This window comes from Tursiops truncatus, chromosome 12 (genome assembly GCF_011762595.2).
Source record: "Tursiops truncatus isolate mTurTru1 chromosome 12, mTurTru1.mat.Y, whole genome shotgun sequence".
In the NCBI taxonomy this organism is placed as follows: Eukaryota; Metazoa; Chordata; class Mammalia; order Artiodactyla; family Delphinidae; genus Tursiops; species Tursiops truncatus.
This window is the reverse complement of record NC_047045.1, coordinates 36,294,447-36,311,175: the sequence shown is the minus strand read 5'-3', so window position 1 is coordinate 36,311,175 and position 16,729 is coordinate 36,294,447. Positions and strand designations below refer to the sequence as shown.

The window sequence follows — 16,729 nt, the reverse complement described above, 5'->3', positions numbered from 1 at the left end:
TGAGAATATATATGCGCTCGAGTGCATAGCTTACTTAATTTCTTTTTCAGGTAAAATATGTAGCAGGCAGCTTTAAATTTTGATCCTCTACTTCCCTGAGTTATACTCCCTGTTTGGGCGAGGTGGAGGGGATCTAGATGAGCAGATTTAACATGTCTCTGGTTTGGTAAGGGTCTGGTGAGTATGCAGGTATCTTCATGTAATAGACCTCTCCACTGCTATTATTACATGGGGCTTGACGTTTTTTGTTTTTTTTTCATTGAAGTGTAGTTGATTTACAATGTTGTGTTAATTTCTGCCGTACAGCAAAGTTATACACACATATACTCAAGTTATCACATATATACATTCTTTATTATATTCTTTTCCATGGGCCTGAAGTTTTTTTAAAAGAGGTGGTTATTTTCATAGGAGATAAGAAGTCTTCTAGAGGGAAAAGATTGAGACCTCAGTCCTATTTTTTCAAGGTTCAAGATTCTGGAAACGTGTACAGATGGCCTGGGATATTCCTGATGAGGACTAGGAGGCAGAGAAGGGTTACAAGTCTCCTGTAAGATGGCCCTATGAAGACAGATGGCGAGTACCAAGTGCCAGAGGGCCCTCCTTGGGATATCAGCTTGGTCCTCAGACCCCGACTGGTAACAGGTCTTGGCAAAAACAAACAAGTACACTAAAAGATATCCTGAATTCTTTTGCTTATGTCAACTTCAGACTATGGTTCTTCTAAAATTAAAAGTTTGGTGGGGAATACTGAAGATCCAACTGAGCCCTTTGGGACTCACATATAACAAGTTCTTTCTATATTCTTGTTGCAGGAGGAGTTACCTGTGCCTATTCAATGTCTACCACATGATCAAATTAAGCCCCTTATTTAAAAAGGAAGAAGTAGACGACTATGGCAGTACTAGCAGAGATTTTTTTTGATGTTTTGTTTATTTTTGTTTTTTGGCTGTGTTGGGTTTTCGTTGCTGCGCACAGGTTTTCTCTAGTTGCAACGAGCGGGGGCTACTCTTCGTTGTGGTGCGCGGGCTTCTCATTGCGGTGGCTTCTCTTGTTGCAGAGCACCAGCTCTAGGCACACGGGCTCGGTAGCTGCAGCACGGAGGCCCTAGAGCGTGTGGGCTCAGTAGTTGTGGCTCGCAGGCTCTAGAGCGCAGGCTCAGCAGTTGTGGCGCACGGGCTTAGTTGCTCCGCGGCATGTGGGATCTTCCCAGACCAGGGATCGAAGCCGTGTCCCCTGCACTGGCAGGTGGATTCTTAACCACTGCACCACCAGGGAAGCCTGAGTTTTTTTTTTTAATTGTGTTAATTGCACTTACTTCCCCATTGTCCCAAACACAACCACCACCCCTAGTTAATCTCTGTATTTAGCTGCATAAGATAGATGATGATGAAGATAGATAGATAATGTAGATATGTGTGTATACATACACATTGTGTTCTTTTATGTTTCTCATTTAATACTAATTAAAATTTACATAACTTGAGGGCAAAACACCTCCTCCAGTGTTTCCTCTCCTAGTGCTCCAGAGTATATAAAACAGGCTTTGCAATACCATGGGTGGACACTCAAGGAGATTTATGAACTGACTGATGAAGTTACTATAGGGAATGTCATCATTAGCTTTGGTCTTCCAAGAAATAAGGATTTGGTTTTATGAATGCCAATAAAAAGCTGCTTCTCTGGGTTTTATAACATTATTTTCTTCACTGACATATTCACATTCCCCAAACATAATTCTCCTGAATGAATGCTAAGAAACCCTCGGTAAAATACTTAAGAGATTACATCTTATTGCATACAATTCTCTTATGCAGGGATTCAATTTTGCTATGAGAGCTGGAAAGGATCTCAATTTATGTCAACACAGATATGTATAAAATTTAGTGTTTTTTGTGTTGACTCAGGCATCATCACAATTCAAGACATGCCTTAATTTCCTTGGAGTACAAAGGATGACGAGTAGGGAGCTAGATGTGCCCTGCTGGAGAACAAACATTCATGCCCGTATTTAACACTGTGCTTTTCAAGGAAAATTGTTGGTTTAAGTAGCGTGGTCTCTCATTGCATAGCAAGCTCTTTTCAGTCTAGTGTACTCAGAATCACATGTTTGTGCCAAAACATTTTGATTCATGAAGCACTTTGGACTTCTGCCATAATAAGGATCTGTGAATCTTACAAGGTCAGTAAAGGTTATCAGTAAAGACCCAGAGTCTACAAATCCATCCTAGCCAGCTGAGTTACAGGACTGCTATAACAAGAGCACCAGCGTTAGCAGAATTACAGCCCACAAAGAAAAATAATGACTTTCTCAGTCTGAGTGCAGAAGGTGACTGGCTTGTTAACAGGAGCGAGAGAATCAGCGAGCATAGACTGTGATTCCCAAGACGTCTCAGAAATGCCAAGTTTGTTTCCTACTTTATTTCTTACTATGAGATTCATAATAGAAATACTTTAATTTGGGCTTTTTCTATCCATTTTTTTCCCTTATTAGTCCTATTTTGTTAATGTAATTCTAATCCTAGCTGTAATAAGAAAAAGAACTTACGTTCAATAAGTTACCATTTGTAATAATAACCAACCAATGCTGAATGGAAATCAGCATTCACCAATCTGCCCGACTCCTTTAACGCACATTTAAATATACATTTGTATATTTCATAGTGTATTAAAATTATGAAACTTATCACATCTCTCTATTGTTTCTTAGCAAGAAGAGTAAACCAATGAGAAAGTTTTGTTGGAAGGCTTTCAGGAGCATATGTTTAGGTGTGGATGCTCATATCAGGCAGATCCTAAAGAAGACATTTACTAAATAACGTGAGGAACAGTTTAATAAAATAAGGCTAATAATATTATTATCATTATTGGGCGTACTACCACACATAGTAAATGAGAGCACATTTTTAACAAATATTGCAATAATCATCGTTATATTAAATGAGTCTTGGAATTGTTTAGATGAGAAAAGTACACAGAATAAAAGTTTTAGGGGAGATGGACTTACTATCTTTTCCAAATCAACTTTGTTAAGGTATAATTTACATAAAATAAAATGCATCCATTTTAAGTGTAAAATCTGATGTGTTTGACAAGCACATACACTCATGTGACAATCACCACAATCAAGATATAAAACATTTCCATCACCCCAAAATATTCCTCATGCCCTTTTGCATTTAGTCCCCCCTTCCCCCTGGCGCCAGGTGACCAGTAATCTGCTTTCTACCACTATAGATTATTTTTGCATTTAGTCCCCCCTTCCCCCTGGCGCCAGGTGACCAGTAATCTGATTTCTGCCACTATAGGTTATTTTTGCATTTAGTCCCCCCTTCCCCCTGGCGCCAGGTGACCAGTAATCTGATTTCTGCCACTATAGGTTATTTTTGCATTATCTAGAATGTCATATAAGTGGCACCATACGTAGGTACAGTACCTGACTGCCTTCTCTTGCTCAGCTTAATCTTTCTGAGAGTCATCCATGTTTTTGCATGAAAAAGTAGTTCTTTTTCATTGTCAAGTTACCATCCATCGGACAAAATTTATTTGTTTGACCAGTTCCTGTTCTGACTTGTAATACAATGTAGTAATCTTAGTAGTTCCTACTCTATTAACAGTCAGCTGCTGAATTCTGATTAGATGCACCCAAGTATCATCAGTATAAAAATGTCCAGATGGTTGGATTGACCATGATTTTGGTTTGTTTTGTGTCTTGCAGGGCATTGTGTTAAAAAAAATAGTTACAGAACTACTTTGGACCTACAGTGATGTTTTGTTCCTCCAGAAAGCACTTCTGCCAGCCCCCGAGGCTGCTAGTAGTCTATGGACTGCCATGTATAGCTACACTTCCATGGTGTAGCCCTTTGCAGTCCCAACCCGGGGCCTGGGGGAGGGGGTCAGCAGCTTCTAATGCTGGTAGGTACTAGACTCAAATTTTTGATACTCCTTCCCACCATCTCGCTGCTGTCGTAAGATCATTTTTAGTGGTTTCTTCCAGACTGAGGACAGAAGACAGAGAGTTGAAGAGGCTCCACTTCCCTCTCCAAAAATCTGGCCTAGTAAATCCTTACAATCATTTATCTCTACGATGCTTTAACATTTTTAAAAAGTTTCATCCAGATTTTGTAGTTTTCTTCAGTGGAAAAATCGTTCCAATGACTTCATCTGCTCTTTCCAGCTGGAAGTGACCCTTTGCTCTTTTCGTGATAATCCTCTGCTTCCTGGATCCACAGCAGCAAACTATCCTTTACTGAAAAAGTTAAAACTAAGCTCAGAGAAAGTTGAAGCCTGATGACTACAAGGAAAAGTGAGAGCTAACGGAATGCCTGGCAGCCTGCCAGCCGTCCTGCAGTGTTCACTTTTCATTTTCACCTGGATTCCCAGGTGACTCTCACTTATATTAGAGTTTGAGAACCACTTAGCTAATTCATGTTACTTGATGGCATCTTGACAGAAGAGTGTGCCTGCATGCACGTGTGTGTGCGTGCGCGTGCGTGTGGGCACATGCAGCTATAGTCTGATTATATGTTATGTTCAATTATTTGGAGAATCCATAATCCAAACCTGACTGGACCATAGTTGCTAAGAATCACATATGCTGCATTCAGAAATAAACTGCCTCTGCCCTCTCTTCCCTCTGCTTGGTATTTTCTCTCCCAGATCTTCATAGAGGTCTCACCTCACTTCCTCAGAGAGCCCTTTCCTGATCACCCTACCTAGAACGGCCCCTGTCACTCTATCCTCTGACCCTGCTTTACATTTCTTCATGGGAGACAATGTACATGAATTAGAGTGTGATGATTTGTTTCATACATAATACAAAAAGCATAATTGGAAGAATTAAGTTGTTAAAATGTCCATACTACCCAAAGCAATCTACAGATTCAATGCAATTCCTGTCAAAATTCCAATGGCATTTTTCACAGATATATAAACAATCCTAAAATTTGTAATGAACCACAAAAAGCTCTGAATAGTCAAAGCAATCTTGAGAAAGAAAAACAAAGCTGGAGGCATCATACTCCCTGATTTCAAACTATATTACAATGCTATAGTAATCAAAACATTACAGTATTAGCATAAAAAACAGACACATAGATGAGAAGAACAGAATAAAAAGCCCAGAAATAAACTCATGCATACATGGTCAATTAATTTATGACAAAGGAGCCAAGAATATACAATGGTGTTGGAAAACTGGACAGGCACACACAAAAGAATGAAACTGGACCACTATCTTACACTGTACACAAAAATTAAGACCTGAAACCAGAAAACATAGGCAGTAAGCTACTTGACATCAGTCTTGGCAATGATTTTTTTTGGATTTGAAACCAAAAGCAAAGATAACAAAAGCAAAAATAAACCAGTAGGACTAAATCAAGCTAAAAATTCAAAACAGAACTACTATATGATCCAGAAATTCCACTTTCACATATTTATGTGAAGAAAATGAAAATACTAACTGGAAAAGATATACATGCCCCCATATTCACTGCAGCAGTATTTAAAATAGCCAAAACATGGAAACACCCTAAGTGTCAACTGATGGATGAATGGATAAAGAAAATATAATACATACACGCAATGGAATATTATTCAGCCATTAAAAAAGAAGGAAATCCTACCATTTGTGACAATATGGATGGACCTTGAGGGCATTATGCTAAGTGAAATAGACAGAGACAAACACCAAATGATCTCCCTCATGGAATCTGGAAAAAACAAGTTCAGAGATACAGAGAACAGATTGGTGGTGGCAAGGGGAAGCAGGGGGGAATGGTGAAATGGGTGAAGGGGGTCTAAAGGCACAACCATCTGGTTATAAAATAATAAGTCATGGGGATGTAGTGTACAGTGTTGTGACTATAGTGAATAATACTGTACTGTATATTTGACAGCTGCTAAAAAGTAGATCTTAAAACGTTCTCGCCACAAGAAAAAAATGTATGGTGATGGATGTTAACTCAACTTATTGTGATTGTTTTGCAGTATATCAAATATCAAATCATTATGTTGTATGCCTGAAACTAATATAATCGTATACATCAATTATAGTTTTTAAAAAACTAAGGAAATCTGAATAAACTATATGGACTTTAGTTAATAATAATATATCAGTATTGGCTCACTAACTGTGACAAATGTACCATACTAATATAAGATGTTAACAACAGGGGAAACCAGGGGTGGGGCAAATAGGAACTCTCTGTACTGTCTTTCCAATTTTTCTGTAAATTTAAAACTATTCTAAAATTAAAAGTTTATTTAAAAAAAAAAAGAGACAAAAAAAGTGTACCATTCTGATGAGTTAAGAAACTGGGGATTGTGACAGCCCGCCTCTGACTGGGAAGGATTCCCCTCCTTCCTTCCTGCACTGGAAAAGCCTTGGGTTTTTATTTGATCATTTGTTTTCATATTTGACTTTTAATTCTGAGTCTGTGGTCTGCTTTTCCTAGTCAGTTTCTCCATCTATAAACCCGGAATGATGATAGATGACAGTATGGAGAGACACCTTAAGCAGCAATGAAAAAGCAATCCTATGTTTGGGTATGCTAACGTGTAAAATGAGTTCTTACCAACATCCCTAAACATCTCCAACAGTGACAGGCAAATTGGCTGCCCCTAGTCTTTATGTGAAAGTCAAAATGGACCTGCCTCTGGATCCTTCCTTTAGAATGTCTCATTAAATTTACTTTAAAAAATTGCCCTACTGCACTGGCAATCTCTGAGTCTTCCAGATAATACTGGTATTTTATGCGACAGGCTAACCAGAAACTTTTGCAGAGCTCTGTCAGGGGATCATCAGCTCATCTATGAGGCACAGAACTTTTCATCTTGGATGTTGTCAGAAAAGGTGAACGAAAAGATTCATCAAGTGACAATAAGAAAAAAAAAAAGTCACACTAGAACTAAGAACTCTTGAAAAAGAGACTTTGTTTTTCTGCCTTGATACAGCTTTACATGTGGATTTATCTTGCATAAAAGAGGAGACGAGCACACAATTAATCAAAGACAGAAATGAAAAGTCACGCTGTCTAGCTTTACTTCATTAGGAAATTGTTTCCAGCATTGTTTATCCTGGCACTGCTAACACATGATGAAATGAATTTGAATAACAAAGGTAAGATCTTCAGAGGACATATACCTATTTTTATACTGAGAAAGTAATTATAATAATCAGGCTATCATACCAAGGTATGAGTGTGTGTTTGTAATCAAGTAAACAGCAGTTGTGGCAGGGTCAGAAACCTACAAATTAACCTGAGGTAATGCACTGGAAAAATACAGAGAGCTATACACATCCAAGTGCTTTGCTGTTGCAGATGTTTATGATAAAATGGCCTGAAATAGATGCAAATGTCAGGAGGAATTAACACCTTTTTCACCTAAAAGTCGGGATTTTGCTCTCCTGCATCTACACACTTTCTCTGTCTGGGAAATTGCCCTCCTGGTGAGTTTTGACCACAGGTAAAGGCCACCTCCCACCATCCAAGCTGAAACTGCCAGATACCCACTGTCACAGCATCGTTTGCAGTTAACATCTCAGGCCTCAAGGGTTCGATATACCGGCTCCAGACCTTGAAACAGGGGACAGAGAGGAGCAGGACAAGCAAGGAGATTTTCTTGAACACCAGCAGCAGTGTCAGCAGCACCCAGTGCTAAGGGGCTGCAGCGACTCAGCACCAGGGATGGAGCATCCTGTCCAAGACGCAAGGTGTACAGGTCAATGTTCAGGGTGCCCTCACTGGTCCTCACTGGACCAACTCTATGGTATAATTTTGGATGGCAAACCTGTCCCCAGTTGAGAACCACTGCCGTAAAAGAACATGAAGAAGCTGATGAACTAAAGGACTTTGGGGGCTGGATAGCTTAATAAAGGAAGGAGACAACCCATAATTCTTAAATTCCTAATTCAAGGGTTGGAGAGAAAACCAGGGGCTCCATCGACTTTGTCAAAAGACTCCTTTACCTGTTACAGCTGCCAGGCTATAAGAGCCAAAGGCCAATCTTAAACGTGAGCCTCGCTCTGCCACTTGCCTCCCACCCAGCAGAGCCAGTGGTGCTCAGAGAGCTGCAAATACAGAGGCCGTAGGGAACTTGTGGCAAGCTTCTCTTGAAGGACTTGCTGCCCCAGCTGCCGGGGAGGTGCCTACAGACAGCCTTCAGCTGTCAGCCCTCTTTCGGAACTGCCTCAGCTGAAGAGAGTTTGCCCAAGGTCATGTCTCCTTCCAGAGAAAGTCCACATCCAGTGACTGATAACAGAGGGGTATAGATGCCCAGCTCCCTCACCTCAAGTTTAGGACAACCCTGAAGGCCCTTCCCAGCTTTCAAACACTTTGTGGGTTCAGCCGAGGCCTTTTGCAATTGCACTGCAACCAGAGGTGAGCTGGTAAGCGGGTTCTCTGGGGGGAGGAGGGAAAGCCCTGATTTACAGCATCTGACGATTTCCATGCAAGCTGGCTCCAGCATATCACTTGTCACAGCCCGACTTGTCTCTCAGCCCCTTTCTGCTTTTTTCCCTTCTTATCTTGGTAATCCCAAGACCATGGCCTAATCAACCTCCTGCACTCCAATTCTATGTGTCTCAGAGTCTGCTTCCAGGGGAATCCAACATGGATCAAACGGTGACACAGAGAGTGGTGGACCTCTAGATAGGAGAATAAGCTCCGACTACGGAGAGGAAAGAGTTCACTGTTCAAATCATGAAGGGCCTTGTTCATCATACAAAGTGGTTTGGAATTTACCTTATGGGCCATGGGGAGACAGTGAAGGGTTTTAAATAGGGTGCTAATAGGATCTGATATATATTTTAGGAAGGTTGTTCTGGGAGCAGAACACAGAACAAACTGGAGTAGCAAGAAACCATTGCAATAGTCCAGTCGGACAGTGACTGTGGGGATGAAGAGGAAATCTCTTGATAAATTGGGAGACTTTGGTGACTAATTGGAGGTGATGATGGGAAAGAGAGAAAGAGTCAAAGATTAAGTTGGGGGCTTCCATGGTGGCACAGTGGTTGAGAGTCCGCCTGCCAATGCAGGGGACACGGGTTCGTGCCCCGGTCTGGGAAGATCCCACATGCTACAGAGCGGCTAGGCCCGTGAGCCATGGCCGCTGAGCCTGCGCGTCCAGAGCCTGTGCTCCGCAACGGGAGAGGCCACAACGGTGAGAGGCCCGTGTACCACAAAAAAAAAAAAAAAAAAGATTAAGTTGGGATTACTGCTAGTTTGGGAAACTAGTTGGATTAGTTCATGACAGAGAATGTTAGGAGGAGGATATATTTCTAACATGTTGACATTGTTATACCCACATGGACCATCAAGGTGGAGATATTCAGAAAGGATATATTTATATATATAATAACATCATATTACTTTACCTTGACTATTCCAAACCAAGGCTATATAAATACATACATTATAGCAGGATAAAAACAACTAGGTGAAAAATTGAGGTGAAGAGAATTAAGACAGAGGTGAGGTTAATACACAAAAAGTAAAAGGCAGACCCTAAACAACAACTACGGATAGGCCACCAGATCTGCCCTGAGCTTCCTAGTGGCAAAACAGAGAGAAACACAATCGAGCAAACGTTTCATTGAGACCCTAAGTTAAAAGCAAGTCGGTGGCTTCCGAGAACCACCCATTCCTGGATACTGAGATCCAAGGGGAAACATCTTCCAGGGCTAGCCAGCAGTTGGAGATAGAGAAAGGGAGGCTTAGAAGTGAGATGGAGATGGAAATGTGGGAGTTGAGGAGTGTGGGTGGTGGTGATGATTGTAGGCACGGCAGAGTGTATAACATGAGAAGAAAAAGGACCAAAGATGGAACCCTGGGAACACTGACATTTAAGAGGAAAGTTGGAGAACCAGGGAAAGAGAAAGAGCAGAGAAAATTAAGAATCCCAGCCATGTGAAACACAGATATACTGTTTGGGAGCACTTGAAAGTTAGTTTTCTAATTTCACCATCTACTTCAATGACAACATATATACCAATATGTGTTGAAATATACCAGTAATCACTTTCAAATGCTCGTGGGGGAAAAAGCAGCAATTTTTTATCTATCTTTTCAAAAACGCAGATAAAGGTCACTGTCAAAACATAACCCCAAATGCAAAGGAATACTAGATTATACCGATGATGTCATGGTTACTATCATACGACTAAAGTAATGTAATTGGCAGTAGTAGAATGTATATACAAGACTTTAGTAATTTTTTTTTATCTTCACTCTACTTTTTTTTTTTTTTTTTTTTTTTTTGTGGTACACGGGCCTCTCACTGCTGTGGCCTCTTCCGTTAAGGAGCACAGGCTCCGGACACTCAGGCCCAGCGGGCATGGCTCACGGGCCCAGCTGCTCCGCGGCACGTGGGATCTTCCTGGTCCAGGGCACGAACCCGTGTCCCCTGCATTGGCAGGCGGATTCTCAACCACTGCGTCACCAGGGAAGCCCCTCACTCGACTTTTAAAGTAAAAATTATAATTTATGTTCACTTCAGGAATAGCTGAGTCTTCAGAAAAGATATATATTTTTGAAGAATAAGTTTCTTCCAACGTCCGGTCTTAAGAGTATAAAAGTTCAGTATTTTCTTATTTGCCTTGCAAATAAATTCCTCTCTATATCCTACCATAGCAAAAGAATCACTAGGTTTACCTATGGATTAGATGATAAATAAAACAGGTGATCTCTGCCCTGAAGAAATGTAAGACCTGCCTAAGCTCTAAGAAGGAAGACTTGAGAAAATCAGTTTGAGAGGTCATTGCTGGCGCTGCTGTCCTTTAGGGGTTTGGGAGGTGAAAATACCATGAAATGCAAAGAAATAATGTAAATAGAACTTATGGAGTCAAATAATTTTTGATAAATCTTCAACCAATGGAAATGTACTGGGGAAAAATACACTATTTTACATCAGATTTTATAAAGAAATAGAAATAAAAGTAGGCTGTGCATCTTGTATGAGAAAGGAATGAACGTAATCAATGAATTTGGTAAAGTAGCAGGATACAAAATTAATGCACAGAAATCTCTTGCATTCCTATACACTAATGATGAAGAATCTGAAAGTCAAATTAAGAAAACACTCCCATTTACCATTGCAACAAAAAGAATAAACTACCTAGGAACAAACCTACCTAAGGAGACAAAAGACCTGATGAAAGAAATTAAAGATGATACAAATAGATGGAGAGATATACCATGTTCTTGGATTGGAAGAATCAACACTGTGAAAATGACTATACTACCCAAAGCAATCTACAGATTCAATGCAATCCCTATCAAACTACCACCGGCATTTTAAAAAAATTTTTTTTTTTTGCGGTACGCAGGCCTCTCACCGTTGTGGCCACTCCCGTTGCGGAGCACAGGCTCCAGACGCGCAGGCCCAGTGGCCATGGCTCACGGGCCCAGCCGCTCCACGGCATGTGGGATCCTCCCAGACCGGGGCACGAACCCGCGTCCCCTGCATCGGCAGGCGGACTCTCAACCACTGCGCCACCAGGGAAGCCCCACCACTGGCATTTTTAACAGAACTAGAACAAAAAATTTCACAATTTGTATGGAAACACAAAAGACCCCGAATAGCCAAAGCAATCTTGAGAAAGAAAAATGGAGCTGGAGGAATCAAGCTCCTGGACTTCAGACTACACTACAAAGCTACAGTAATCATGACAGTATGGTACTGGCACAAAAACAGAAATATAGATCCATGGAACAGGATAGAAAGCCCAGAGATAAACCCACGCACATACGGTCACCTTATCTTTGATAAAGGAGGCAAGAATATAGAGTGGAGAAAAGACAGCCTCTTTAATAAGTGGTGCTGGGAAAACTGGACAGCTACATGTAAACGAATGAAATTAGAACACTCCCTAACACCATACACAAAAATAAACTCAAAATGGATTAAAGACCTAAATGTAAGGCCAGACACTATAAAACTCTTAGAGAAAAACATAGGCAGAACACTCTATGACATAAATCACAGTAAGATCTTTTTGACTCACCTCCTAGAGAAATGGAAATAAAAGCAAAAAGAAACAAATGGGACCTAATGAAACTTCAAACCTTTTGCACAGCAAAGGAAACCATAAACAAGATGAAAAGACAACCCTCAGAATGGGAGAAAATATTTGCAAATGAAGCAACTGACAAAGGATTAATCTCCAAAATTTACAAGCAGCTCATGCAGCTCAATATCAAAAAGAAACAAACAACCCAATCCAAAAATAGGCAGACGACCTAAATAGACATTTCTCCAAAGAAGACATGCAGATGGCCAAGAAGCACATGAAAGATTGCTCAACATCATTAATCATTAGAGAAATGCAAATCAAAACTACAGTGAGATATCATCTCACACTGGTCAGAATGGCCATCATCAAAAAATCTAGAAACAATAAATCCTGGAGAGGGTGTGGAGAAAAGGGAACCCTCTTGCACTGTTGGTAGGAATGTAAATTGATACAGCCACTATGGAGAACAGTATGGAGGTTCCTTAAAAAACTAAAAATAAAACTACCATATGACCCAGCAATCCCACCACTGGGCATATACCCTGAGAAAACCATAATTCAAAAAGAGTCATGTACCACAATGTTCATTGCAGCTCTATTTACAATAGCCAGGACATGGAAGCTACCTAAGTGTCCATCGACAGATGAATGGATAAAGAAGATGTGGCACATATATACAATGGAATATTACTCAGCCATAAAAAGAAACGAAATTGAGTTATTTGTAGTGAGGTGGATGGACCTAGAGTCTGACATACAGAGTGAAGTAAGTTAGAAAGAGAAAGACAAATACCGTATGCTAACACATATATATGGAATCTAAAAAACAAACAAAATGGTCATGAAGAACCTCGGGGCAAGACGGGAATAAAGACACAGACCTACTAGAGAATGGACTTGAGGATATGGGGAGGGGGAAGGGTAAGATGGGACAAAGTGAGAGAGTGGCATGGACATATATACACTCTCAAATGTAAAATAGATAGCTAGTGGGAATCAGCCGCGTAGCACAGGGAGATCAGCTCAGTGCTTTGTGACGACCTAGAGAGGTGGGATAGGGAGGGTGGGAGGAAGGGAGACGCAAGAGGGAAGAGATATGGGGATATATGTATATATATAACTGATTCACTTTGTTATAAAGCAGAAACTAAACCATTGTAAAGCAGTTATACTCCAATAAAGATGTTAAAAAAATTAAAACTAAAAAAAAGAAAGGAATGAACAGATGTAAAGTGGGCAACCATGTGAAAAGCCCATGGAAGAGAAATGGATGATTAATACACTACAAACAGGCTGGGACAATATGATTTATCTCCATCTCAGAATGGAAAACTACAATGCAGAAAATGAGGTTAACATGAAAAATGTAGGAATCCTGACAAACAACAGAATAAGGGATAATCTATGTTTAAATTTAGGGCACAGATTAAAGTGAGGAACCAAGATTCTGCTCGTAAAGAATCCACGAATCTACTGACAAGTTTTGGCAAGTAAGCTGAGCTGGAATTCTTCCTTAGAGAACTGGGAATATTTCTCTAGCTCAAGGCAAACCATAGATCTAGAATGAAATGGCCCACTGCATTTCTTAGTAAGATAATGATGCTTTACTGTTGGCAAAGAAGATTTTACAGAGAGGGCTAGGGCAGAAAATGGAAGCCACTTAGATTTTTCTTTGTGGAGGACACAGAGGAATAATTTAGGGTTCCCACAGAAATAACTGCACTCAGATGATAAGTCACTGCAGAAATTAAGAAAGACAACTAGAACCAAACTTGCTATTTGACAATATTCTAATAATATTATTAATAACCACAAGATTACTTACCAGGTGTCAGAGTGGTAGGCATGTATTCTCTTTCTACAGTTGAAGAAACAGGCTTAGAGTAGAATGAGGACAACTGTCAAAGAAGAAGATTAATACATGGCTCAGATCTCTGATGTACTAAGAAGAGCCCTAACCATCTAAACATCTAAGAGATCTAACCATCTGTTGGGCATGGTCATAAATATTTTATCCTTTCAATAACCTAATATGTTCTCACTATATTTGAGATGAGAAAACTAAAGCTCCACAAGTAAAGTAATTTCTTTAAGGTCACACAAAGCTGCTCAGGGGTAGAAAAGGGATTTCTGTGCTGGAGCATTTTTGTACTAGCTCACAAGAACAGATTTTTAAATTTCCAAGAATTTTGCAGGTGATCAGTAAACATAACCACTCTAAAACTGTATAGCACAGGGAACTATAGTCAATATCTTGTAATAACCTATAACGGAAAAGAATCTGAAAAAGAACATGGATATGTGTGTGTATTTATATATATGTATATATGTATATGTATAAATAACTGAATCACTTTGCCGTACACCTGAAACTAACACAACATTGAAGATTAACTATACTTCAATAAAAAAAATTTTTAACGGAAAAAAAAAGGAAAAGCTCTTCACAATTCTACAGTATAACTCGGTCTGGGGAAAGCAGTGTTTTCCTACACTTAGAAGAAAAATATCTCCGTTTTTCCTATTCTCATTTCTCAAGATCAAGGTCCCCAGCTTTCCAGAAGTCATTAAACAGCTACAATGTCATTATGTTAACACTTTATTAGCACAATCCTTTTGTAAAAAATCAAGAGCAGCATCAGGTGGATATTTCATTTCTTAAATAAATTCATGGCTTTTATCTCTCATTTTGGATTTTTTGTAATGTAAAATTTTATTGATGTATATATACAGAAAATGCATACATTAAAAGTGTACATTTCAACTAATTTTCACAAAATGAGCACACCTATGTAACAAGCTTTCAGATTAAGAAATTGAACACGACTAGATCTTCAGACGTCCTCGTGTGCCCATCCCTTTCACTAATTTTCTCTCAAAGGTAACAACCACCTTGAATTATAACTCAATAAATTCGTTTGGTCTGTTTTTGAACTTTATATAAATAGAATCATACAAATTTATATATTATTGTATTGAGCTTCTCTCATTCAACACTATATTTATGAAATTCGTATATATAGTTGCATGGGGCTGTAGTTTGTTCATTCTCATTGGTATAAAGCATTCCACAACTTATTTATCTATCCTACCATTGATAGGTATTTGCTGTTTTTTCTTCAATTTTTGACAGGAGAGATGCTGCTATGAACACTCCTATGTATCTTTTTAGCAAACTGTGCAATAAAAGAAATAAAAGTAGGCTATGAGGGTCATTTCAGAATTATTCAGATTTATTGGCTGTAGTTTTGAGGACTCTGAATGGAACTTAAAAATATATCATTTTTCTCTTTTCAGTGTGTATTTTTTTATTCGATGGTTGGTTAATACTTGTGAACATTCGCTCTACATATCCTGTTAAATTTTTCCCTAACAGTATTTCTAGTGATTGCGTCAAGAAATGTCCAAGCCTTGACCTCTTTGAACATGTTACTTACTACATGTTACAGGACTTCAACAGTAGTCAAATAAGATGTCAGTATAGGCGTCTGCTGATGGATGTATGCAGACTAGGTTCACAACCAATGAAAAGTGATGGATAATATTTATTTTTCAAAAATCTTCTTAAATGCATTGACAAACTGGTTAGAATAGACTGTAAGGAATACTCAGGTCAAAAACTAAAAGGGAATAGAATAGATGGACAACAAGGTCCTACTGTGTAGTACAGTGAACTATATTCAATGTCCTGGGATATACCATAATGGAAAAGAATATAAAGAAGAATGTATATATATGTATAACTGACTCACTTTGCTGTACAGCAGAAATTAACACAACATTGTAAATCAACCATGCTTCAATAATAAAAAAAAAAACAACAAAAGCAGAGCATGCAGGGAGGAGAGAACACTGATGCTGCTTCCATCTTGAGGGCAGGCACTGAATTGGATGAACAGGAGCTTTGGTATGCACAGCCTTCTGGGGCTGGGGTAGAGGAGATAAAACCCAGGGCCTGAACAGACAGTAGAGCTAGGACCCAAAGTGTACACCCTCAATGGAAGGATGAACTAGAATAACCCCTATCTCCCAGGGGATGGCAAAGACAATTGCCAATGCGTGAAAGAAGAAAAAAAAGTGTAATAAAAAATAACCCCATACTAGTCCATAAATCTCAACAAGTTTCAAAGGAATGGTATTAGACAGACCACATAGCTTAGAAACCAACAACAAAATAATAACCAGAAATATCCCATGGTTGAAAATAAAGAACTATACTTCTAAATAATCAATTATTCAAAGAAGAAATTATAACAGAAATTAAGAAATTAGAAATTTAGAACTAAACAATAATGAAAATTCTACATATCAAAGCTTTTGGCATGCAGCTAAAACAATAATTAGAGAGATATACAGCTTTTGTTGCACAGATTAGGAGTGAAAAAAGGCTATACATTATTGAACAAAGAATTCCAATTTAAGAAATTAGGAAAAGAACAGCAAAATAAATCCAAAGAAAGATGGAGATAAGAAATAATAAAGATAAAAGCAGAAATTAAAAATCAGGAAACAAACTTACAATAGTGAAAATTAACAAAATTTGGTCCTTTGAGATGATTAATAAAATTGACAGACCTCTAATGAGACTAATAAAGAAAAAAAGAAAAGAGGTACAAATAAACAATATTAGAAATGAAAAAGTAAACATAACTACAGATACTATAGACATTATAAAAAGATATGAACAATTTTATGAGAGTTAATTTTAAAACT

General features: G+C 38.9%; 1 long non-coding RNA gene across 2 annotated transcripts in view; it reads right to left on the bottom strand.

Annotated features, from left to right (window-relative positions):
* The window catches only part of LOC117314477 (uncharacterized), a 160,729-nt gene that overhangs the window by 69,331 nt on the left and 74,669 nt on the right, over positions 1–16,729 (bottom strand). For both annotated transcript variants that reach the window (XR_012324767.1, XR_004529221.2), the window contains one exon: positions 13,842–13,914. This is a non-coding gene — a long non-coding RNA (uncharacterized lncRNA). The remainder of the gene's footprint in view (positions 1–13,841; positions 13,915–16,729) is intronic.